At 43.8% G+C, this 27,399-nt stretch overlaps 1 protein-coding gene across 3 annotated transcripts in view; it reads right to left on the bottom strand.

The window, feature by feature from the left end:
- The window catches only part of GALNT1 (polypeptide N-acetylgalactosaminyltransferase 1), a 123,911-nt gene extending 96,713 nt beyond the window's left edge, over positions 1-27,198 (bottom strand). For 2 of the 3 annotated variants that reach the window (XM_070778747.1, XM_070778746.1), the window contains exon 1: positions 27,065-27,198. The gene's annotated coding sequence lies outside the window, so the exon portion shown is untranslated. The remainder of the gene's footprint in view (positions 1-27,064) is intronic. The other variant, XM_070778745.1, reaches the window with a different exon arrangement.
- Between the last annotated feature and the right edge of the window lie 201 nt (positions 27,199-27,399).

The following is a 27,399-nucleotide window of genomic DNA, read 5'->3' on the forward strand; positions in this document are numbered from 1 at the left end:
GCACTTTCCTGCGGCAGTGCCACTGAGGAGGAGACGGAAGCCACAGAGCCCGGAGGAGCGCCGCGGCCCTGCCCCTCACGAGCAGGCCCGCGGCAGCCCCCAGTCCACACCCGCCTCAGGGGCCCTGCCTGTAACCACGCCCAGGCTCCAGGGCCATGCTCTCTCTGGCTTCCCGTCTCCATAGGTGTTGACTCTTCTGTCTGAAACGGCCTCTGCCTGTCCATCTGCCGGATTCATACACCACTCAGGACGGAGCTCCGTGAAGGCCGAAGGTTTGTATTCCCGGGACCCGGGCGGTGCCTGCTGACACACAGCTGTGGCTCGAGGAATGCCTCCTCACCTCATCGGACCTCAGGCTCCGCACACGTCTACTGACGTCATCACGCGGGTGTACATCTGTACGTCAAGTCTACTCTCTGACTGTGGGTTTTGGCAGGCATTTTTGAACTCACAGTGCGGAGCAGTGTCTGCTTCACCGAGCTATAAGACAAGTGACTACATCACTGAATCAACTTTTAGTCTAACTATAGTTTTAGGTCTTATCTTTACAGCAGGAATTACGTCTTACCTTTCTGTAGGTGTAGATTCACCTACAGAATCTAACACATCATACACACTCCACAAATGTTCACCAGATTACTGAACTGATTTTCACCTGCAAAGCACTTTATGAACTTCAGAGTCATTCTGTAAAAGGCAACACTCTCAAACAGGCATGTCATTTCCCTTATTCTGTTTTTACCCTAATGTGCAAGAGGTGTCTGGTATCCACGACACGGGTCTCAGCTCCTGGCTCAGCGCTTAAGCAAAGGCTCCTTGTTAGCCACCAGACTGTAGTAAAAGTCAGCCAAAAACGGAAAGTTGAGTAAAGTGGATTCAGCATTCTAGCTGGCAACTTCACAGAGCAATCAAAACAGTAAAAGATGATCCCCAAATTATTCAATTTAGAAGGGTGTTAGGTCTTATTGTTTCTCATCAACTGAGCTGATTTCTGTTGTGTGAGCTGAGAGGCAGCTCCACGACATGGCAGCTGTCTGCATCACAAATCCTCTTAACCCCACCATGCTCCTAAATTAGTAGTTTGTTTGCTTATGAACTTTTTTAGTAGTTCTCTTCAGTTGGCTATCCAATGTATTCTACAATGCTAGAAGAGCAGGTCTACTTCACATTATAGTCTGTCAGTTTTATTAAAACATCATTTAAAATTGGCTAAGCTAATGAAACAAGATATAAAAATGTCCCCTAAAGTAGCTATCTGAGCAACATTGAAGTTTTAAAGTGATGTGACCATCCACCATGCTCAAGCGCAAGCTGCTTCCATTTATTTCCATCAGCAGTCATAATTAAAGAGATTCTCCAAAACCATCTGATTACTAGTTAATAAAAGTATTTAATTAAAAAAAAAACTATAGTGACAGGGATGTATACAGCAGACTTTCAATAACTAACACATGCTGGGGACTTCCCTGGTAGTCCAGTGGTTAAGACTCCATGCTCCCAATGCAGGGGGCAGGAGTGGAGTTCAATCCCTTGGTCAGGGCACTAGATCCTACATGCCACAACTGAGAGTTTGTATGCCGCAACTAAGACTGGGTGCAGTCAAATAAACAAAAGAAACAGACAAAAATAAATAACAAACACATGCTGCCTGCTCTTCCATGTGCCCACAGCAATGGAATACCCACCACCCTGACACAGGCACATTCTCAGCTGTAAAGGGCTCATTATCTACACTGTAGGTTATAAGTGTCCTCTGCTTCTCTTCAGTCCCTCTCCTGTGGGGCCGTTCAAGGGAGAACTCTTGAGGGCATTTACAGGAGAATAAAGAAATTTAAATCTAAACTAACAAGATTTGCAGCAGGACAGAAACTATGACAAAGATTTTAAAAAAGAAAAGAGAAACCTTGCTGGATGGAAAACTGGGGAACAATTTAGGATACAATTCTCTGGAATCATTTATTTCACCTATCAATGCCATTATTTTTATGACCACTACGAATAACTGATAGCAGTTTTAAATTATACTGACTAAATACGCCTAGAGAAACCTTCAGAAGGACCATTTTTAAAGGTTGAGGTTTTGGTCCTGCTATATGGTAACAGCATCTCATTACATATAAATGCTATGTATTTTCATCTATAAAAGGAGGGGCCTGTACTAAATGTGCACTAAGATTTCCTTGCAGGGCAGGCTTTACACACCTGTGACCTGTGGAGTCACATGGGGCCCCACACTAGGAAGGGCTCCACATTTGGTTTAATACTCTGCCTTCACAGTCTTGAAATTCTTAATAGTTTTTAATAAGAGGCCCCACATTTTCATTTTGCACTGGACTCACTCACATTATATGGCTACCACTATTCCTTGGTGGCGTTAGTGGTAAAGAACCCGCTTGCCAAGGCAGGAAACCTAAGAGATGCAAGTTCGACCCCTGGGTCAGGAAGCTCCCCTGGAGGAGGGCGTGGCAACCCACTCCAGAGAATCCCATGGACAAAGGAGACTGGCGGGCTACAGTCCCCGGGGTTGCAGAGAGCTGGACACAACTGAAGGGACTTAGCACGCATGCTATTCCTTTAAATTCTAATACTCTGTGACTCCATGAAAGTACACCTCTACCATTCCAGGCACAATGAAGATTAAAAAACAAACAAACAAAACAAAACAAAAGCTGAAGTTACCTATGCTCTATTAGTTTCAGAATAATGACTTTCCGAATAATTTTCTACCTCTATCAAAAAGAATCAAATGTACATTGAAGATAATTCAAATGCTAGGGACTCATTCCATTTTTAAATATAAAAAATGTTAAGTACTATTTAAGATGTCATTATTACAATATACTCCTTCAAAGAGATAATCTAAAGGGATTAATATAAGCAAAGAGTAAGCAGCTGATTATAATCAATATAAAAAGTTAATTCACTTTGTCTTAGTCACTGCTCTCTCCCAAATGCTTCTGACCATATCTGTCTTTTTCACCTTCCATATTAAAAAGTAGTTCTGAGGAAAACAATTTTAACAGTCCCAATAGTACTTATGATTTCAAGAATTAAAACAAAATTTAGTTATAATTAATCTAAATAAACTATGATGTATAGCAGCGTTTTCAACTTAAAAACTTAAAGCATAATCTAACAGAGCAAACAGAAGAGTTCAATGAAAACAACGACAGGCTCCAGGTAAAATCATCAAAGAGAAAACGCCGCTTCAGAGAAGAGGTCTGAAAAACAGCTATTTCCAGATCCCATGAGATAGGCTGCAGGAGCAATGCTGAATTAATCTCAAGTTATCCCCTTTATCTGATAAGCTGACAGCACTTTAACTGATCTGAATTTTTTTGTATAAAAATTCCATTTCAACCTAAGATCCCTAAAGCACCACTAATTCTGATCAAAGATCAGCTCTCTACAGACAGAGGCAGGCAAAAGGTAAATAAAAAGAAGATTTAAAGTAAAACAAAAACACCATCGTAACAAACAAAGACTGTCATATAGATAATGTCCAAAAGGAATCTTAGTTTTGCTAAAACTAGGTAACTGGATTTCTGGATAACTGAGGTTTGTAATGAGAAGGCTATATGACATAAAGCACTGTCAGTTCAGTTGCTCAGTCGTGTCCGACTCTGCTGTGGATGTAACTGGTGATAGAAGCAAGGTCCGATGCTGTAAAGAGCAATACTGCATAGGAACCTGGAATGTCAGGTCCATGAATCAAGGCAAATTGGAAGTGGTCAAACAAGAGACGGCAAGAGTGAATGTCGACATTCTAGGAATCAGCAAACTAAAATGGACCGGAATGGGTGAATTTAACTCAGATGACCATTATATCTACAACTGCAGGCAGGAATCCCTCAGAAGAAATGGAGTAGCCATCATGGTCAACAAAGAGTCCGAAATGCAGTACTTGGATGCAATCTCAAAAATCACAGAATGATCTCTGTTTGTTTCCAAGGCAAACCATTCAATATCACAGTAATCCAAGTCTATGCCCCAAGACTGGAGGGGATCACAGTTTCCTCCAGAAGGTGATATAAATATGGCCGGTGCTATGACTGATAGGACTCACGTGGCACGGTCAGAATCTAGCAAAAGACATAAACGAGAGAGATCTGATATAAAATCCTGAACCCCACTTGAAACATAGACTAATGCTGAAGAAGCTGAAGTTGAACGGTTCTATGCAGACCTACAAGAACTTTTAGAACTAACACCCAAAAAAGATGTCCTTTTCATTATAGGGGACTGGAATGCAAAGGTAGGAAGTCAAGAAACACCTGGAGTAACAGGCAAATTTGGCCTTGGAATACAGAATGAAGCAGGGCAAAGGCTAATAGAGTTTTGCCAAGAAAATGCACTGGTCATAACAAACACCCTCTTCCAACAACACAAGAGAAGACTCTATAAAGCACTGTACATACAGATATATGTATGTTAAACTATGCATATATATTGCTCTTTATTGTGGTAGATTCAGGGATTTGCTTTTAGAAACCTTTTATCTGCACACTAATAGGAAAGCACTGGGAAATTCTTGCAGGAAAGAGTATCTGAATTTGCACAGATGGTGCCCCTACCATGGCTAGCGCTTAGTTAGGGCGAGGTTGGCGGCCTTCATTTCCTGCGTCTTGGCGGAAGAAAAGAGGGGGACGATGCAGTCAGCAGTTCCTCTCCGCCATCCTAGTCAGTATACTGCCTATCTTCAACAAGGACCTTCATTACTGCACTTATCACACAACACTGCTGCTATTCATTTACATCTCTCTGCCACACTGTGAGCTCCCTGAGGGCAGGAGTTTTTTTTTTATTTTTTTTTTATTTTTTTATTACTTCATTTTTGTGTTTTCTCAATACCCAGGACTGTACTTGAAGTGGGATGATGATTAAAGAACATTTTAGTAAACAGACACATGGATCTTTGTTTAGTTTAGCTGAAACAATTAGTGGAATAGGCACAAATAGGCATGAAACGAAAAGACATTATGAGACGTGACTTACATGCCTTTCATCCCAAGGCATGATAACAGCCTTAAGCAACAGAGTTTACTTTCAAGATACACCAAGCAAACAGTGAGGGGTCCATTGTTTGAGTCGCCTTCTGCAGTTACAGAACCCCCAATTTTTGCAAGGCACATGAGACAGCTAGAGTATGGGTACATTTCCCAGTCTCCCTGCAGTGAAGTTCTAGCTGATATGAGAAGTCTTGTGCACCTTTCCTGAGGTGTCCAAAAAGGATTGGAGCTGAGGGCAGGAGAAGGGGGTGACAAAGGATGAGATGGTTAGACGGCATCACCGATTCAATGGACATGAGTCTGAGCAAACTCTGGGAGATGAAGAAGGACAGGGAAGCCTGGCGTGCTGCAGTCCATGGGGTCGGACACAACTTAGCAACTGACAACGACAACGTGCATCCTCTTCTGTTCTTCCTCCATCCTGCTTTGTGGAATGTGAATGTGACAGCTCAGGCCACGAGGATGAAGACTCGACCCCGGGAAGGCAGAGAAGAGAGCTGGAGCCACCAAGGTCCCAGAGTCCCATGGAGCTGCCACGTCCACCAAGAGCCGTCTATGCCCCGACCTGGACACGAGAGAGAACAGCTTTTCTTGCCCCAGCTACTCTTGTTCTGGGTCTTTGGAACAAATACTCCTAATTCTATTCTACAGAACATGCAAGGAACCCAGGACTCCCAAGCCAAGCAGGACAGAAGTGACCAGAGAGCTGGGCACACAGATAGAAGCAGAAATGCAAAGCCCCTCGGCAGCTAGAATTGATCTAGTCTCTTTTCTACTCTCTTATGGCTTTTTAACAGGCTCAGAGCCTCGGACTCAGTCTTGGTGGTTAAATTCTCCAGGAGAGAGAGGAGCTAGCTGCTCTCCCTTGTCAAGCCAGGTCTCACAGAAGCCTGGCTGCCTTGGTCTGGTGCACATTCCTGAAGGCTATAAAATCATGACCAACCAAGAGCACCTTGGAGCAAAGACTGGAGGGGATCACACAGTTTCCTCCAGAAGGTGATATAAATATGGCCGGTGCTATGACTGATAGGACTCATGTGGCACGGTCAGAATCTAGCAAAAGACATAAACCAAAGAGATCTGATATAAAATCCTGAACCCCACTTGAAACATTCTAGGGGTCTGAGCCAGGATTTTACCCGTCAGAATTCAAATCCAAAATGTTACTTTTTAAAAGATGAGGGGCAAAGATGGGGAAAGGTCTTCCTCTAAAGAGAAGTGAAGCAGCTACAATTATCCTGCCGATTCCCTGACCCACCACATCACCTGAGAGTCTACAGTTACCCTGCGGATTCCCTGATCCACTATATCAGCTGAGAGACATGGAAAATCTGTCTCTTCCAGAAAGAGCCAGGGATCTGATCTCAAAACCGGTATTTCCTCTCTTGAGGACTTTTCCTAAATAACTTGTCTGAAAGTAGCTTTTAAATAAACAAGAGCTAAGAAAACAATGAGGTTAATTTTAATATCATGACCTATACTTGTTCCATGAGAGGAAACAAGTTTTGAAGCGTTAGCTGTTACATATAAAGCTGAAAGGCAGAAGAGATTTGTCTATTTGTCTCAATACTGTGATAATCGTTTAGTGCTATCCACTAAATACTTCTGGTTCCCTTGGCAGGCAGCTGGTAGGTTTGCAAGTTTCCATCCCCTTAAAATATGGGTTAGCCATATGACCTGCTCTGGCCCCTGATATGTGAACAAAAATGACGCAAAGAAGCTTTAAGAGACAGTGCACAATTTGCCTGCTCTCTTCCTTCTGTGACAATGCTGGCAGCATTCAAGACAGTAACTGCTCCCTCAGCTTGGCTCCCAGAGGGGAAGAAGGCAGAGTCCCCAGCCAACCAGTATATAAGCCACTGCGATTTGGGGGCTGCACATTAGTACAGCGTTAATTCATCCTACCGTGACGGGCACAAACACAAATGCCTAAACAGTCATAATTGTTTGGACACAGCTGCTAACAGAAAGACTTGTTTTCACAGTGCTGTAACTTCTTTTGATGCTAAAAAAAACAGTATTAAACAAACAAATGCAGACAACTGAAACCTTAAAGCAAGGGAGACCTAATTTAGCTCCAAAGTTTAGCTGGGAAGAAAAATCTCTACTAGAAGAGCCAACCATAAGCACTTAAAAAGCTACGGCTTTAAGACTGTCAAAATGTGAAGTGAGAAGATGACTATATGGGAATTCATTATACTATTCTACTTGTGCATATATTTGAAATATTCCACAGAAAATGTTAAAGAGAGAGAGATGATGGGGGGATACGAACAATCTGAAGAATCTTAAAAAAAAACTCCTGTGTATGAGACAGCAAAAGAGACACTGATGTATAGAACAGTCTTATGGACTCTGTGGGATAGGGAGAGGGTGGAAAGATTTGGGAGAATGGCATTGAAACATGTAAAATATCATGTATGAAACGAGATGCCAGTCCAGGTTCGATGCACGATACTGGATGCTTGGGGCTAGTGCACTGGGACGACCCAGAGGGATGGTATGGGGAGGGAGGAGGGAGGAGGGTTCAGGATGGGGAACACATGTATACCTGTGGCGGATTCATTTTGATATTTGGCAAAACTAATACAATTATGTAAAGTTTAAAAATAAAATAAAATTTAAAAAAACTCCAACAAATTTTTTAATAAATAAAAAGTGCTACTGGTTTTAAGCCCTTGGAGAGTTGGGGTGGGTGGAAGAGTTTTTAAAACACTGTTAAAAACTTTACCGGTGCTATGTTCATACAAGCCACAGCAACATTGCCTTGGGGCTACTAGACTATGACAGAAATCTAAGATGGCTCACTGTTTAAAAAAAAAAAATCCTCAATTCCTAATTAAATTTAACGAGATACTTTTCATGGGCCCCAAAATAGAGGATGTTTGAGATGAAAAGTACTTGGCAGCTTGTTCAGCGCAACCTTCTTGTCACTGCTGATAGGAAATTTTAGTTCTGTGATATCCGTCCGTGCGTGCGTGCTCAATCGCTTCAGTCGAGTCCACCTCTTTGTGACCCACCCCATGGACTGTAGCCCGCCAGGCTCCTCTGTCCATGGCATTCTCCAGGCAAGAATACTGGAGTGGGTTGTCATGCCCTCCTCCAGGGGATCTTCTCAATCCAGGGATTACACCCACATCTCCTACATTGCAGACAGATCCTTTACCACTGAGCCACCAGGGAAGCCCATGATATAGGTACTTTACGGCAAAGCACAAACTGTAACTCGGGTCCTCTGACTCTAATTCATGCAATTTCTTCCTTCCCAGGCTAGCAAATCAGCCTGCTTTAACAGTATCTCAATAGTTTTACTTTGAATATTCAGCAGAAGGAATCTTGTTATCTCTTCCCATTGCAATTCTGCATTATGACATCTGCTGAGATGCCATTAGCTTTAAGTGAACAGAAATGACATCTCAAACTGCTTAAACGTAAAGAAAATTACTGGCTCACATAACTGTTATTCCAGGGGTAGGGTGGAATTCAGGATTGGCTTAGCCTAACAACTCCTGCTCCCTTCCTCTGCAATTCTTTCAGCCCCGTTCTAGAGCTGGTTTCCTCCTGGAGTTTGATAACAAGATCACTGTAGCAGCTCAGAGCCTCACAGTCAAATCTGACAACATCTACAGAAAGAGATGGGCCTCTTCCCTGTGCCGTGGACAAGGAAAAAAGTCCTTCCCAGAAGCTTCTGCACACTTTGCTCAGCCTAAAATGGGAACACGCCTATTTTTGAATCAGTCCCTAGCAAGGGGTATGGGACTACCATGACTGCCTTAGATTACTCAGGGCCACTGACAGCCACACAGTGGGGACAGAGAAGCTGTGCCTGGGAGAAAACTGCACATCAACACAAGCACGGCCAGTGATTCCTAATCTAGAGCCAAGAAGCCTCGGGAAGTTGAAGAACTCCCTCACGAACTTTCTGAACACATTATATAAGTTGTGTGTGAGTGACAGAGAGAGAGACCTTTTAAAAATCTGCACATAAAGTTAATAAAACTCAATTGTATTTAAAAGCATTAACTAATTCATAATTTTTTGAACAGCACAGAGGCGATGCAGCACACACTACCTGGGTTTGTACCTGGCTCTCGCACCTTTTATCGGGGAAGTTCACACAAGTGGTTACCCACATTACAAGACTCTTGTGATGATTAAGGAAGCAGCATGTGGAGGGCTGATTTCAGACAGTATAAACTGTATTGAGCAAAGCACTAAATAAATTCTAGCTATTATTTCTCTCCTACAAATAAGGTACTACAGTGGGAAGAACTGCAAAAACATTTCTGAGGTAACATTGGTTTGTAACATAAATTTCACATGTACAACAGTGTATCTCTACCTCTGTATACCCTGCAGGGTGCTCAGCACCAAAAATTCAGCTTCCATCTGTCACCATACAGTTGATCTCCTTTATCCATTTTGCCCTTGGGTAACCACTACTCTGTTCTCTGCGTGTGTGTCTGTTTTGTCCGATTTGTTCATTTATTTTTGTTTTCTGTTTGTTTTTTAGATTCCACATGAGTGAAATCATGTATTTAGAATGATTAGTGAATCATGTATTTAAATCATACGGTATTTAGTCTGACTTATTGCACTTAGCATAATTTCCTCGAGGTCCATCCATGTTATTGCAAATGGCAAGATGTCATCTTCTTCGTGGCTGAGTAGTAGTCCACTGTGTCTATATACCACATACTCTTTATCTGCCCAGCTCCTGATGGGCACTCAAGTTGTTTTCATGTCTTGGCCATTGTACGTAAGGCTGCAATGAATGTAGGCACGCATATACCTTTCTGAATTCATGCTTTTGATTCTTTGGGTAAATACCCAGAAGTGGAAGGGGGGATCATATGGTAGTTCTAGACCTAATTTTTTGAGGAACCCCCAAACTGTTTTCCATAGTGGCTGCACCAATTGACATTCTCACCAACTGTGTATGAGGGCTCCCTTTAAGAATAATGAAAACTTTTGATATTGAAAAGCAGACGTTTCTTTTTAGCTGTCTGGCAGCCATCCTCAATTCCTTCAGGAGAATTACCTTTCTCCAGCCTGTATAATCTTGCTGAGACTTTATCAGCATACGTCCATCTCAGGTTCACTGCTGCTCTCTATACAGAAACACAAAGGCGGAGACCGTCCCCCTTTTTCTTTCTCTGGTGGAAACCTTTCTCCCTAGTTCTGCACACTTTAGCATTTAGAAGGTTCATGTTCATAATGAAACTCTATTATAGCTCAACAGTATGTAAAGTTGAGTGAAAGTGTTAGTCGCTCAGTCGTGTCTGACTCCTTGTGACCCCATGGACTGTAACCCACCAGACTCCTCTGTCCATGGAATTCTCCAGGCAAGAATACTGCAACGAGTTGCCGTTCCCTTCTCCAGGGGATCTTCCCAACCGAGGGATCAAACCCGGTCCCTGCACTGCAGGTGCATTCTTTGCAGTCTGAGCCACCAGGGAAGCCCAAAGCAGGTAAGGGCAGAGATTATCCAAAGGTAGGAGAAAAGTATAAGTTATCCAGCTAGGTTGTTTTAGGTTTAAAGTCCTCAACAAATTTTCCCGGAATTCTATTTTTACTATGCTACTCTACATCACTAGATTCCAGGCTACTTTGATCCGTCTTATTTCCACCTTCCTGCCCAATCTGAATCTTGCTACTATTTTTAGCTCCCATTTTGAGTCTGTGGAGAAAAGAAGTTTTTAAATTTCAGGGCTCAGAAAAGCCCAGGCTAAGTGACTGGGTGCTGCTTTCTGCTCCGACAGAACCTATCCTAACTTCTGCACCTAACACCCAGTGTCCCAAGTTCTCTCCCAAACCTCTCCTGTTTTCCCTGGTCTCCAAAGCACCCTGTCTCTCCAAAACACACTCTCCTTACCTTCCTTCATGTCTCTAAATACAACCCAAATTAAACTTTTAAAAAATGCCTACTGAAAATCACATCCAACTGGGAGTTTCTTTCCCCTATAGCTTAGTTATCATGTCTCTCTGTAATATTCTAATTTACAAAAAGAAAGTTAAGTCAACTCTCATCTGACCCAGAAACATCTATGACGTCCATGTGCAAGTGAAAAAAAAAAAACTGGGGTGGAAGAATTACTTTTCACTATATAACTTTTAGTACTGTCAGGATATTTTACTATGTAAACATTAACTTCTATTACAAAAAAATTCCTATTACTTAACAATGCAAAAAAAAAAAAAATGACTTTAGTCTTACTCTCCCAGTAGTATTTTTATGCAGGAACATGTGGACATCAGATGGAGAGAAGAAAGCATCCCTAAATTCATAATCATTTTTGTTTAGTTTTGTTTGGAGGGTGCCAAGTCAACAGGCAGCAGCTGGCTGCCATAGGCTTATGGTCTGGTTACTAACCCAGCCAATGGGGTTCTACTGCTGAAAGTTTAAGGGAAATCTGAAGACCTTCATTGAGCCCCTGGCCTTGCAGAAAGTGATATAGGCAAGGATTTCTAGGTGCCCAGGTGATGGCCTGACTGGGTCAGTCACTGCTACTTCTCAAAAGTCTCGGAGCTGCTAAGAAATGAGAACAGAATAGGTCAGGGCTGGCAATCAAGCCTTGCTGCAGGTGTGGGTCAAGTGAATCGCAAGTGGACCCACCTGTCAGTCCCAACCCTCTTACGTGTTATTTTATTACATTTTTTGTTATATATGAGAATATTCTACATAGGACATTTGCCATATTATTAAAAATAGCGTATTGTAATTGTTAAGCTTGACCTGTGGATTAGTCAAAATCTGCTGCTTCATTTAGGCCCCACCCACAAAGTATCCTTATTTTGAGACTGATCTTCAAGACACCAGCCAACCTTCCCCGATGGGTTGAGTCAGCACTGGATTCACTACCTACTTCCAACCCCTCCATCTTCTGTTGCTTGCAACACTCAAGTTGCCTTCTAACACTGTCTTCCTCATCAGCCTCTATCCTGTGATCTGTCTTCTGTCTCAGAGCCTGACACCAACCTGCCTATTGATATCTTACACAATGTGAGTGTGTGCTCAGTTGTGTCCAACTCTTTTGCAACCCCATGGACTGTAGCCTGCCAGGCTCCACTGTCCATGAAATTCTCCAGGCAAGAATATTGGAGTGGGTTGCCATTCCCTTCTCCAGGGGATCTTCCCAACCCAGGGATCAAACCTGGGTCTCCTACATTGGAGGCAGATTCCTTACTGCCTGAGACACCAGGGAAGCCCCTATCTTACACAATCCTTCAGCCCAAACACAGACACAGATCACACCCAGCCACACTCTCCCCATCTGGCTCAAACACTCCTCACCCCACCAAACCTGCCCTTCTGCATCTGCCCCTGAGCCACTTCCTCTTCCCCCATCCCACTTCCCACATGCTCAGCTACCAACCTAGAAGTCATACAACCTTTGTAATAACACCCTCCTGACACAAAAAACCCTCACCCACTGGACCTTTCAGCTTTTCAGTTCGAAGCCCAGGCCAGCGCCACTGTTTTATTCTGCTTCGGCTTCTAGGGTATTATCATTACAGAGAAAGTCCTGACACAGGCTGACTAGGTCCACTGTAAACCCGTCTCACCAGCCCGGCCAGCCACCTGTGCACACCCTCTTGGCCATGTGTATACACACTCTTGGCCACCTGTGCACACCCTATTGGCCATGTGTATACACACTCTTGGCCACGTGTGCATGCCTCATACCCACACGTGCACACCCCCTTGGCCACCCCAGGCAGCCCCAGTCCTCTTCCCAAGACTCACACCCCTCTGCTCCACTCAGAGCCCTCCCCGTGTTTTCCCCTGGCACACTTGACTGCATCCCTTCCCAGAGCCTCGGAAGCCTTGTTCCACACACTTTTCTGCTGTCTCTGACACTCGCCAGCCCTTTCTCCTGAGGTAACTGTCAGAGGTGAGGGCTTGGTTTCTCCCCAATAAAACAAGATTCTGGAAAAAAAAAAAAAATGAACTGCCAACAGTGAAAAATCAGGACTTTTCACTTAAAAAAACCAGGATTCCTGGTTCCTGTGGGAACACAGAACCCTCTGCCCTGAAGGAGGGGCACACCCAAAGAGCAAAGTCCTCAGAGCTGATGACTGGCCACCGGCCGCCCTGTCCCTCCTTCCTTGCCCCGCCGCCCCGTGCGGGCACCTGCTCTCACAGGCCACCCCACTGCTTACACACAGGCTCTGCTGCCCACCCCCGGCCCCGGTCCTGGGGGCCACCCCACCCAGCTGCCCCCATCGACCCCACCCTCTCCCCTCACACTTCCTTGGGGAACTGGCTCCCCTTGCGGCCGCCACTTCTCACCACGTAATAGGATTTCTGCTGTCAGCTCTGCTGGAACTAGAGAGGCTCTCCAGGTCCTCCCGCCCAGGAGCACCGGGAACTGAGCGCTGGACGGCCGCCCCCATGGCTCTCCTGACTTTGTTTCGTTTCTCCTCCCGACCTCCGGTGATCAGGCACCTGGAAACACCTCTGAGTGCCATACAGACCCCACAGTGAGCACACTCTCCCCGAAACACTGCCACCGGCCAGCCCAGGCCTTAGAGTTTCTCTCAGGGAAAAACTCAATCCAAACCTAACCATAGTCCTGCACCTCCAAAGGTTCGCAGGCGAATTCTCTTATTCAGCATTACTGCTCACTCCTCAGCTGCAAAGCACCGGTTCTTAAGAGACTAGTAACTGAAGGTCCCTACCTCTGCTGAGGAAGTCACAGTCTAGAGGGAACACAGATGGATAAACTGAGCGTCAATACGATACATCGAGCGACAGAGAAAAAATCAGCACCAAGAGGAAGGCCAGGGAGGGCACGGGCCGCCTGCTGGGAGAAATGCTAGCACCATCCTCGTCCTCACACACCCACTGCCACCACTGCAGCCCAGGCCTCCTGCAAGTCTCCTCACTGGTCTCCACGCCTCTCTTCCACCCATCCTGCCTCCTGCTTAAAACCATGCTCCCCACTGCAGCGGAGTGATCTGCCTAAAATCTGAAACAGAGTTCTCTCCTGCTCAAAGCCTTCCAACAGCATTGGGATGAACGTCCATCGTCCCATCAGCCAACACCGATTTCTCTCCCTGCATCTCACCTCTCTTTCCCTTGCACCAGTGGCCCTTCAGCTACACTGATCTTCCTGTTCCTTAGGGTGAGCTCTCTTCTGCTGCCTGACTTCTGCACACACCACTCTTGTTACCTGGAATCCTCTGGCCCCCACTCTCTGTACTAAAAGCTTTTCTGACATCTGGATCTTAACTGGAACACCATTTCCCCATTATTTAGCTTTCTTTGAAAACTCTCATAATTCACTTAATTATCCTCGTTTTTCTCTACCCCATTAGATTGTATGATCAACAAGCACAGGGACCGTGTTTTTTGTTCACTGTGTATTTACAGCATCTGGCACTTAGCAGACACTCAATAAATATTTGCTCAGTGATGATGTAAAAGGCTCCTTACTTCTCTGAAGTCCCAAATGTAAGCATCCCCTTTGCTTCGTCTCTCATCCCTCTCTTCCATGCCCTGTTTTCATCATCTCCAGGCTGCTCACGCTCATCTGTACCTCCAGAACTGATCTCTCCTGCCAAGATCAAGCTCCACAATTATGATGTCCGCAGGACAGTTTCAGGAGTTCCTCTCTGGCACCTGCAGCTGAATGTGTCTCAAGACACACTCAGCAACTATCCTCAGACAAAGTCTCCTGTCTTTTTGCGTTTCTGTTAATGATGATATTCTTCTACAGCTCCAGTGACTAACTTCTCTCTTTCCTTCACTCACTGACAAGAAAAACTGATTCCACCTCTGAAAATGCACCAATATGTTCCTATACATACAGTCAACTAGACCGGTGCACCTCAGGTACTACCTCTAGTCTTAAAATAAAAATCACCCAATTACACACATATCAAAGTTGAATTCGGATGTCAATCAACAGTCCCATCAAAATCAATGGCTCTCTACTGTCCCCCAAATAATGTGATCTTCTTCTGCTTGGCATTCGAAGCCTCTCAATCTTGCCTGAACTATCCTAACCAGGCAGTCTACTTAGAGTTTAGTGGTTAAGACCATAAACTCTGGAGCCAGACTGTCATGTAAAGGCACAGAAACAGGGATGAGTGCAGATACCAGCTTCACCAACTTCCCTGGGCTGTGGTCCCTTCATCCTTCATCTGAAGGACGGGATAACGGGAAGAGTATTAACCTCCAGGGACTGTTAATAGATGAATTACAATGAAAACTAAGAAACAGACAAAACAACAGATTAAATGACTAGAGCACTTAGCATAGTGCCCGGCACTGATCAGTCTACCAGCATCGCGTCCCGTGTGCGCTGTGTGCGCCTTGTAGCAGCGTCTCCCGCTGTCAACAGCCTACGTCCCAGTCTATCTCAACCAACCTGCTGTTCCCCTGATACTCCCCAAGCTTCCCCTCGTGAGGTGGGAGCCCGCAACAGCAGCTCATCAACACTGGCTGGTAAGCCGCCAGCACTGCACCCCTTCCTCCAACTCAGAGCATTTCCAGTCAAAAGCTCCTACCACCAAGCCCCCTTCTCTCGGGGGCGTCCTTACAGCTCAAGTGCTGAAATGCGCCAGAGGCTGCTTGTCATAGGGCTCCAGCTCTGCGCAAAGATGCCTTGTCTACCATTAACCGTCTTCTTCGTCCCTCTCTTTTCTCACCCCTCTCCCAAGTTTCCCATCAGAGACCATCTTGCAACCCTTCTCCATGCAGAGTGGCAAAGCTGTTTTTGTTCTCTTATGGCCCTGATTCTGGGTAAAAGTTGAAGTTCTCATGCCTGCTCTCCCTGCAACAGGCCTATTTCATTAGGATGTGTTCTCTTTGCATGGAAATGCTTAAAATAATTAAAACTAATTCTGCAGCCTGACTATGAGCAGAATATGGACTTCTCTCTGAAGTGGTCAGACCTCACTTAACCCTCTACAACTCCTGCCATGCACAGGGACTTGTAAATACTAATAAAATGTTTATTGATAACTCACTAATCCCAAGAGATGGAAAAATGAGATTACTAGAAAATTTTATTCGCTATTTAACCTTAAGATAAACAATAAATTATAAACTGCAGTGTACAATTTCCAAAGCCCAATCCAATAACTTAGCATGTGGCGTTACCAACAAATGCAAATTCTACTTCTTTTTATAACTAAACTGATACTTAAAAAAAACTTTTTTTTTTTTTTTAACAAAAAGGAAGTCGTAACTACTGAGGACATAAAATCTAGCAAAAACAATGACATCTAAACCTAAGGAACTGTTTTCAATTCACTTCAAGGCTCCCCAGAAGGCTTTATCTAGTGTCCCTTGGTGTTTGTCCCACAGCTAAGGTTGTCAACCAGAAGACTACACACCAGAAACCTATGCTTAGACATCTTTACAGAACCCATGATTTACAGAACCATCATACATTCTCCATGTAACATTAGAAGTTACAATGACTAAAAGATTCTTATAAACATGCATAGGAATTTATTCTATAACTTATGACATTGTATAAGAACCCTAAAAATTAAAGGAGAAATAAGACATATAAAATCAGAGATGCACTCTGAACTCTCATTGCTAATGTTACATCTGCCCTAAAACATTCCTTCTCCTTAAGGACTAAAAGGGTTTCACATTGAAGATGTCCCTACAAAAAGACAAGGAAAATGGCAGAGGAGAGCCTGAACTGAATGACTGATCACTGACTTCTAATTTCAAAAAGAATCAAGTAGTTATACCCTAGGCAATGCTAGTCAGTGTGGTCCTTAGACACTCCACAAGGACTGAGTACAGAGACTGAGAGTAAAGACTCAGAAACTCTGACAGCTACGTTACAGAACTGTACATCCACTGAATCTAAAACTACAAAACTGGCAGTTATATATTGTACATTTTTTATTTCATTTTTCTTGTAATTCATTTTTTACATATGTTAGAAAAGAACTGGCCCAGGACAAAAACTGGTTGTCAGGGACATTTGCTTCCCAGAAGAAACAAATGTAATAAAACTCATAAATGAGGAGAGAAGGCAAAACCTCAGTCCCTGAAGAACAACCCAATGGTGACTACCCTGGGTCTCACCTTTGCTCCTGGACTTGGAGCTGAAGGAGCTGGCCAACTGGAAATGCTAACAGGCACAGACCCAAAAAAAAAAAAAAAAGCCCAACAAAAGCCTGCTCTCTCTAGCCAAAGGACCAGCAAAGGGACATCCTAGCAAGACAGAAAACTCTACAGGGGGTTGGTGGGTGGGGGGAAACACTCTACTCCAGACAAACACCGTAGAAAAAACTGTGGCCCACCCAGGCCAACAAAGGTAAGGTACAACAAGCTCAGACTTCCATATACCCACCAAGCTGTAACAAGGCACCCCGACCCCCTCCACAATGGAGTGCTGCTGAGAAGGCCAAGTGGAGCACCCAGGCTGGTAACAAGGCACCCTTCCACACCATGTGCCCTGAGAATCCTGGACCTCTAACCCCACCTGGCCATAACAGAACACTTTCTCTACTTCTTAGGTCAAGGGACGTCAAGGGGGGAGCCTGTACTTCTACTATACCTAGCAGTAGCAAGGCTGCACCACATGGCATCCCCTAGCCCTGATGGAGAGAGAGGTATCCAGAAAAGCCAGCTACAATGAAGGCTTAAATAAGATCTAGAATTTCATAGCATATTGTGAAAATTTCCAGGTTTTAATTAAAAAAAAAAAAAATCACTCGCAATACCAAAAGCCAGGAGGACTCAAACTAAATGAAAAAGACATCAGCAGACACCAACACTAAAATGACAGAGATAGCAGGATTATCTCAGAATGATTATAATGCAGCTATGACAGAAATGCTTCAACGAGAAATTTCAAGCATGCTTGAAATTTAAAATAAATAAATAACCTCAACAAAGAAAGAGGAGATACAAGAACAAAATGGAAATTTCAGAGCTGAAAAATACTGCAATAAAAAGTTGATGAACTCAATAGCAGAATGGAAGGGACAAAACTGGAAGACACAGCAATAGACATTACTCAATCTGAACAGGGGAAAGAAACTAGAAAAGAACTGCCAGCCTTAGGAACCTGTGGGACCATAAGAAAAGATCTAACATCTAAGTAATTAAGAGTTGAGAAGACAGAGAAGAGAGTGGACTGAAAAAGTACTCAAATAATGGTGGGACTTCCTGGTGGTCCAGTGGCTAAAACTCTGAGCTCCCAATGCAGGGGGCCTGGTTTCAATCCCTGGTCAGGGAACTAGATCCCACATGCCACAACTAAAAAAAAAAAAAAAATCCTGCATGCTGCAATCAAGATGGAAGACCCCAAGAGCTGCAACTAAGACCTGGTACAGCCAAATAAATTAATAATTTTTTTAAAAAGAAAAGAAATAATAGCAAAAACTTACCGAATTTGGCAAAAGACATAAACTTACAGGTTCCGGGAGTTGAGTGAATGCAAATAGGATAAACCCAAAGGAATTCAAACCAATATTTACTGCAATTAAGCTGAAAACTAGAAGTAAAGAAAAAGTCCCGAGGATGGTGAGAGATAAATGATAACTTAAATACAGAGGAAAAACCTGCAAACACCAGGTTTCTCATTAAAAACCGTGGACGCCATACAACTTCCCTGGTGGTCCGGTGGTTAAGACTCCAAGTGCAGGGGGCATGGGTTTGATCCCTGGTCAGGGAGCTAGGATCCCATGAGGCACGGCACGGCCAAACAAAACAAAAGCAAGAAAAGAGTAGAATAAACAAGGCTGTAATTTAGGAAACAAGGAAGGAAGAAACCATAGAGGCCAGAGGTAAATGGTACAACAGTTTTTAAGTGCTGAAAGAAAAGACCAACACAGAATCCTGGGCTTCCCTGGTGGCTCAGTGGTAAAGAATCCACCTGCCAACGCAGGAGTCACAGGTTCCATCCCTGATCCGGGAAGATCCCACATGCTGTGGAGCAACTAAGCCCGTGTGCCACAACTATTGAGCCTGTGCTCTAGAGCAAAGAAGCCAAACTACTGAGCCCATGTGCCACAACCACTGAAGCCTGCATGCCCTAGAGGCCATGCTGCTGCTGCTGAGTCGCTTCAGTCGTGTCCAACTCTGTGCGACCCCATAGACGGCAGCCCACCAGGCTCCCCCGTCCCCGGGATTCTCCAGGCAAGAACATTGGAGTGGGTTGCCATTGCCTTCTCCAATGTATGAAAGTGAAAAGGGAAAGTGAAGTCACTCAGTTGTGTCTGACTCTTCGCGACCCCATGGACTGCAGTCTACCAGGCTCCTCTGTCCATGGGATTTTCCAGGCAAGAGTACTGGAGTGGAGTGCCATTGCCTTCTCCACCTAGAAGCCATGCTCCGTAACCAAGAGGAGACACCACAATGAGAAGCCCATGCACCGTAACTAGAGAGTAGTCCCGACCTCTGCAACTAGAGAAAAGCCCACACAGCAACGGAGACCCAGCACAGCCAAAAATAAATAAATAAAAATTAAAAGGAAAAAAACACAACAACACACAGTCCTATACTCAAAGAAAATATCCTTCAGGAATGAAGAGCAAAATTGAGTCATTCTCAAATGAAGAAAAACTAAGAAAGTCTGTCACCAGCAGACATACCCTTAAGAAAGGCTAAAGAAGTTCTTAAAAAAGAAATAATAAGGGAAGGAATCTTGAGACATCAGGAGAAAATACAATACGCAAAAATATAGAAAAAGAGGCTTCCCTTCTGCCCTTGAGTTTACTTGTTTATGTTTGTGAAAGCAAAAACTATAACAGTGTCTAGGGTGCTTATAAATGTTTTAGAAGAAATACATACAATCGTATTAAAATGAGTGAGGATTAAGCGATGCACAGGGAAGCAAAGGTTCTGGTAAAATGATGACGCCGGTAGACAGCAATTAGTTACATATATATAATGTAATACTTAGAAGAAGTATACCAGTAAAAATATTTTTAATTAAAAAAACCCATACAAAGAAATACACTCAAAAAAATAGTATGTATGTCTGTGTATGTGTTCAGTTGAGTCCGACTCTTTATGACTCCATGAACTATAGCTGACCAGGCTCCTCTGTCTATGGCATTTTCTAGGCAAGAATACTGGAGTGGGTTGCCATTTCCTTCTCCACAAAAAACAGTATCTATAAATTAAAATGGAATTCTACAAAAACAAAAAACAAAAACTCACGTAACCCACAGGAAGCTGAGGGCAGAGGAGGAGGGGGGCAATATTCAGAGAAACAAAAAAATGGAGGGAATAAACAAAAAATTAAATGTCAGACTTAAGTTCTAACATCAATAATTACATTCAATGTAAATGGTCTAAATGCCTCAATGAAAAAGACAAAGATTGCTAAAATCAATTAAAGAAAAACAACCCTACTATATATATGCTGTCTACAGGACACAGTTCAAACAAAACAGTTTAGGCAGGTTGAAAGTAAAAGAATGGAAAAGGATATATCATCCAAACAATAAAGGAAAAGCAATCAAAGAAGAAAAAAGAAAAGTAGTGGCTATGTTAATATCAAAGTAGAATTCAGAGCAAAGAGAATTACCAGAGACAGAGAAGGACATCATGCAGTGACAGAAAAGGTAAAGCCACCAAGGAAACACAGCCACCCTAAATGTGTATGCACCAGAGAACTGAAGAATACGTAAAGCTAAAAACGGATGTAACCTAAAAGGAGAAACAGACAGGGGACTTCCCTGGCAGTCCAACAGTTAAGACTCTACCTTCCAATGCAGAGGGTGCAGGTTCAACCCTTGGTAAGACAGCAAAGATCCCACATACCTCGGGGCCAAAAGACCGAAACATAAAAGGGAAGCAATATTGCAACAAATTCAATAAACACTTTAAAAACAGTCAACATTAAAAAATAAAAAAGAAACAGACAAATCCAAAAATACAGTTGAAGACTTCAATACCCCGCTCTCAAGAGTTGACAGAACACTTAAGCAGGAAGGTACAGAAGAACTCAACACCATCAACCAACATTATCTAATGAACATTTATAAAACACTCCAACGGCAGAAAAAACATTCTAGTCAAGTGTCCACAGAACATATACCAAGATGGAGCATACTTTGAGTCATAAAACAAGTCAAAACAAATTTAAAAGAACTGAAACATACAGAGTTTGTTCTCCAACCACAACAGGATCAAAGCAGAAGCCAAAACCAGAAAGATAACAGTAAGATCTCCAAACACTGGGAAGCTAAACCACACACTTCTAAACAATCCATGGGTCAAAGAAGTTTCAAGGGAAATAAATACATATATTAAACTGAAAGAAAATAAAAACATAAAATTCATGAGACACAACTAAATCAGTGCTTAGAGGAAAATTTATAGTGCTAAAAGCCCCCATGAACATAAATCCAGAAAGTCCTTTACAAATTATTAGTAATTAAAATTCAACAACATATAAAAGAGATAAAAAACCAAGTGGGATTTATCCCAGGAATGCAAGGCTGGCTCAATTAAAAATCAATCAAAATAATCCATCATATCAATAGGCTAAAGAAGAAAAACTACATGACCATAAAAATCAATGCACAAAAAGCACTTAACGAAATTCAACACCCATTCATGATAAAAACTCTCAGAAAGACAGGAATAAAAGGGAACTTCCTCAACGTGATGAAGAGCATCTACAAAAACCCTACAGTTAACACTAAACTTAATAGTGTGTAGCATAAATGCCCAACAGTCAGCTTTTTCGGTTCTACAATATAAATGCCTAGCATTAAGCTTCTGCTTGCCCGGGCATCCGAAGACATCCAGCTTGAATAAACACACTGCAGGATATACAAGATAGAGTCAGGCCACCTCACCCATAAAATTCGGTTTTTTGGTTTTTTCCGAGAGCTCTGTAGATTAGATAACTGACCATTTGATGGTTTGCTTTTCCCTTCCTGCGTCCTAATTCTTGCTCTTACATTTTACATTCACCAACAGAGAAGCCACAAAATCCCAGGAACCTCACCATCAGCCACAATGAAAGCAGAAGCCCAATCAGCACTCTCTACCCACAATCCCACTGTGAGGCCTCAGGCGTGCCATGCACCCTCCTCCAGGTCCTGTAAGTAATAAACCTCTTCTTTTCCAAGTTCCCTGATGGTTCTCACTGAGGTGTATCTTACAATCATGGTAAGAACCACCAGGGCCAGTCCAGACACAACACTGGCTCCAAAAGGGGGAAAGTCTGGGTGGGGGCTCACCAGAGGCCCAGGTGAATGCCCTCGGTCATTTCTAGCCAATGGCGTCACTACGGACTGCCTGAGACTGACCCAAAACATAGTGAAAGACTGAATGCTTTCTCCCTAAGATCAGGGACAAGGCAAAAAGGTCTTCTCTTACTATTCTTCTTAAACACAGTACTGGAAGTTTTAGCCAGTATCAATAAGAAGAGGAAATAAATAGCATATAGATGGAAAAGGAAAAAATAAAACTGTCCCTATGTAGACATGACAAGGTTGTCTATTTAGAAAATCTCAAGGAATCTACCAAAAAACTCCTGAACTAATAAACAGGTTCAGCAAGACTGTAGCATACAAGATCAACATAAGAAAGTTATAATAATATTTCTCTATACTAGCAATGAACACATGGATCCCGAAAAATTTTAAACAGCAGTTGCTCAAAATACAAACACTTATACATAAGTCTAACAAAAACCCAACAAAATTTAACAAAACATAGACTTGTATGATAAAACTACACAATGCTGATTAAAGACATCAAGGACCTAAATAAATGGAGAGACATACCATGTTCATAGATTAGAAGAGACAACATAGTAAGACATCAATTTTCCCCCAAATGATATACAGGTCTAACGAAACTCCTATCAAAATTCCAATAAGACTTTTTTGTAAATATAAACAAGATTATTCTACAACTTATATGGATAGGCAAAGGAATGAAAAGCTAATACAATTTTGAAAAAGAAGACTGAAGTGGGAGGAATCATTCCACACCCACTTAAGACTTCTTATATCCCACAGTAACCAAGACTATAACATTGGAGGAGGGATAGACACATAGATCAATAGAACAGAATCAAGAACCTAGAAACAGACTCATACACATATACTCAACTGATTTTTTTTACAGATACAAAAACACTTCCATGGAAGAAAATGTTGCCTTTTCAACCAACAGTGTCACAACAGCCAAAACTGGAAGCAACCAGATGCCCTTCAACAGGAAAATGGTTATAGGAACCATAAAAGTACATCCATATTATGAAATACTACTCAGCAATAAAAAGGAAGCAACTATTGATATACACAGCACTTCTCTTAGTCTCCAGAGAATTATGCTGGGGGGGAGGGCGGAGACGTGAATTCCAAAAGGTACTTATTATATGATTCCATGTATAAAACATTTTTGAAATGACAAAATTATAGAATGGAGAACAGATGAGTGATTGCCAGGCCTTAAGGAGTGGATAGAACAGGAGGGAAGAGGGTATGGTTATAAAAGAACAACATGCAGAAAGCATGCGGTGTTGGAAATGTTCTCTATCTTGACTGCACTGATGACACCGTCATAGTGTCTGATACTGCACTACAGTTTTACATGATACCACTGGAAGCAACTGGGTAAAGGGTACATGGGATCTTTCTAGATTATTCCTTGTAAATGCATGTGGATCTGCAATTATGCTCCACAAAAACAGTTTAATTTAAAAAGCCCAAAACTGGACCTTCACTCACTGCTCTAAGATTCATTACCCAAATGTCAACACTTCAGAATAGGTCCACCTTTGTAACAACCCCTTATCAACCTTGGCTTTGTGGTCGACTGAGGATGCATAGTTATAAATGTAAAACATTATGCCTACCCTCAAGCATCATACACTCAAGTAGCGAGACGAACATAGGCATAAATCAACAGTGAAAGACTTCATAAAGGAGATGGGATTTCAGCAAAGCCTTGAACAAGAGACAGCACTTCCACAAGTGGAAGTGGACAGGGGGACATTCTGGGTAAAAGAAATCACATATAAAGACGCCAAGCTAAAAATAAGCACCTATGAAGAAAGGGACATGTGTGTGTTGTGAAATAACACAAAAGATGGACTAAGCAGTGTGGGGTAACAGTAGAAGGCCCCCAAAAGCCAGAGCAAGGAATGCAAATGTCACATACCAAAAGAAGACTTCTTCACCAACCCAGCCAACCAAAGGCAGCAGCCCCCCTGCCCCAGTCTCTCCAACACCCTTCACCTTTTCTTTTTAGCACCCTGCACAAGTTGTAATTATCATGTATTTCCCTGCACGTTCATCTAATGCTGTCTCACCCCAGTCATGGTGAGTACCTAGCGGCACTGGATCTGATACGCAGGAACTGCCCAGCACACATTAACCAAGTCAATGAACCAACAGTCGGTACTCGCTCCTTGTCCTCTTCTGCGCAGCTGCCTGTCTTCTTTCCTCCACTGTCTGTCACTCTGTGCAGCTTGGTCCCTCTCTGACAGCCTACCTCTTTTAGTTCATCCTTCCTTTTTCCTTGCTCCACCTCAGCCCAGTTCTCAACCCACCATAAAAATAAAAACAGTATATTTTAAAACAGGGGTTCACATTTGGAATGTTGTTAACACTCTTTTCAATCTCAACCAAATAAGAACCTATCCCAAAAATCTGCTACTGAAAACCGAGTACTACAGTTACAAGTTGTTACAGAAGCATAACAGATTCATATATTACATAAACAAACAAGTAAGAGCTATTCCTGTCATGGACTTACTCTCCTGAATATGAGATGCTTTGCCCAGAACTGATGATCCTATCTGGTCCATGGAAAGCTGTCCACTGAAGACAGCCAGGACAGTACTCCTCAAAGCTACCAAGGTTACACAGAACAAAAGCTGAGAAACTGCCACCGACCAAAGACTGAGGAGCCATGACTTTAAATGCAATGTGGTGCCGTGGACTGGAGCCTGGAATGGAAAGAGGGCACTAATGGAAAAATTGGCGAAATCCAAATACAGTCTGGAATTTAGTTTAAAAACAAAAGATACAAATATATATACACACACACACACACGAGCACATATATATATGGTATTAACAAACAATGAAGACCCAGATTTATAAATATTATTTTATATTATTAAAAAGAGAAAGAGATGGGGCACACAAGGGAACCAGGAAATGAAACTTAGATCAGGGTAGCTAGGGGCTTAGAGCTGAAAAGCTACATGTAGATCTACCTTCATTTTGCTTCTGGTGCTATGCTCTTACCTGATGCCCTGAAAATTACTTGGCCTGAAACTGCTTGGAATTAACTAGTTTTGACTTCAGAATAGGCTCATTAATATACACAACAAGCATTTATTGAGTGCCTACTGTTTACCAGGCACTGTAAAGTTTTTGGGAATACACGGCTGGAAAAGACACAGAAACGGAAGACACCCTCTCTGCTCCCATACAAGCTGACTCTCTACTGCAGAAGCCAGGCATTTAACAAGTATCTGCGTAAATGATGAGTATTTCCAGGCCTTTCAAAGTTGGCTTCAGAGTCCTACCAAACAATCCATCAGGACATTTGCTAAACCCAGTTATCACTGGTGTTCTGAATAAGGCCTTCAATGTGAAATCAAATCACTTGAGATCTGATATCTGTATCACCTGTGACCTGCTAAATCACTTTAACAAACTCATTCAGCTGACGTGGTTTGTGACCTGAGATTCGGCATTTCTTCCAAACTCTCAGAGGACAGAGATGCTGCTGGATCACAAACCACATCGAATTAGCAAAGCAGTGAAGGTACCACAGAAAGCATCCCTCAAACTATCATGTAAAATGCAAGCTCCGTAAAGCCAAGGACATTTTGCCTCTTATTCACCACAGTATACCCAGGACTTAAAACTGTGCCTTATACATGGATAGCACTCAATAAATATTTACTGAATGAACAAATGGATATATGGTCTTAGACAAGTTCAACAGTAGCCACTGGTTACATGTGGCTGCCGAACACTGGTCACGTGGCTAGTGACTTTTCAAAACTTCAATTTTAATTAATTTAAATAGCCACATGTGGTTAGTGGCTACCATAATGGCCAATCTAGGTCTAGACACAGATGTGATGTCAAGAGCCCTGGATTAATAAGACCTAGGTGTGAATTCCAGCTCTCCTGCTTTAGCTTGTGACCTGGAAAGTTACAATGTCTCAGGGCCTTAACTTCCTTCATTTGTGAAAGGAGGACAAAATACCCCCCACCCCAACCCCACCTCCAGCCTCTCAGGGTTCTTGACAAGAATTGTTACAGGTCATTGTATTAACCATAAAGTATCGTCTCTGCCCTCCAGAAACACTTCACAATCACAAAGATTACTTTGACCATTGCCCACACTTGCCAAAAAATGTCAAGTCCGCTTGGTTAGCTGAGTGGCTCTGTGAATGAGGCCAAGGTCATAAGTTCGAAGGAGGGGGGACCTTCACGTGGCAAGGTTGACCAGGTAAGAGAGGCAATGACACTGCAAATCATCACAATTCCTGGCAAATCTTTAAATGGGCATTGTATTGATTATGGATGAGTAAATGACATTTCATTCATTCATTCTTCCAGGAAGCGCTGCCACATTATCTAAAGCCCGCTACTTCCCATCCACAGACATTTGCTAATTGGGCCGGGTCCTCTTCGCGGGCAGAGGGCCGGGAAGCCCCCACCTCCGGCCGCCCGCGTGTCCTCCCCTCCTCCGTCGCGCGGGCCCGGCGAGGGTCAGCCTGGCACAGCGGCTCCAAGTACCACACCGCCGGACCGAACCAGGAGCCATATTTAGCTGTATTTTTTGGTCAATAAAACAAACTTCCGTCTTCTAAAGAAAAACGGTCCCAACTCAATGTCAAACTAGGACGGAAACTCGAGGCTCGCCGCAGCTGCCAACCAGAGACGCCGCGTGTCCAGCAGCCCCCGAGTCCCCGACCCGGACCCCGCGCCTCGCGCGCCCGCGCCCCGGCCACGGCCGCGCCGGCCACAAAGGGACGGGAGACGCGGACGCGGCCGGGCCTCTCCGCCTCCTCCCGCCCCGAGCCAGCGGCCGCGGCTCCGGGACGGCCCGGGCGCGAGCGGACACTCACCTCGCTCCGCGCGCGGCGGCGGCGGCAGCGGGCGCTCCTCGAGGCCGGCCCCGGCGGTCGCGGCGCGGTCCCGCGGGCCGCAGCGCGGGCGCTACTCTCGGGCCGCCGTCCGCCGCGCCGCCTTCTCGGCCACTGCCGGCGGCTCCCCCGGCGAGCGGGCGGGCCCGGCGCGGGCCCCGCCTCCGCCGCGCCCGCCCCCGCCTCCGCGCCGGGCCTCGCGGGCTCGGCGCGCTACTCCGGGCGGCCCCGCATGCCGCCGCCGCTGCCGCTAGCTCGGGGCCGCCTCAGCGCGGCGGGCCGGGGCCGCAAGGCCACCCGCGCAGGCCGCTTGGGCG

This window comes from Bos indicus, chromosome 24 (genome assembly GCF_029378745.1).
Source record: "Bos indicus isolate NIAB-ARS_2022 breed Sahiwal x Tharparkar chromosome 24, NIAB-ARS_B.indTharparkar_mat_pri_1.0, whole genome shotgun sequence".
In the NCBI taxonomy this organism is placed as follows: Eukaryota; Metazoa; Chordata; class Mammalia; order Artiodactyla; family Bovidae; genus Bos; species Bos indicus.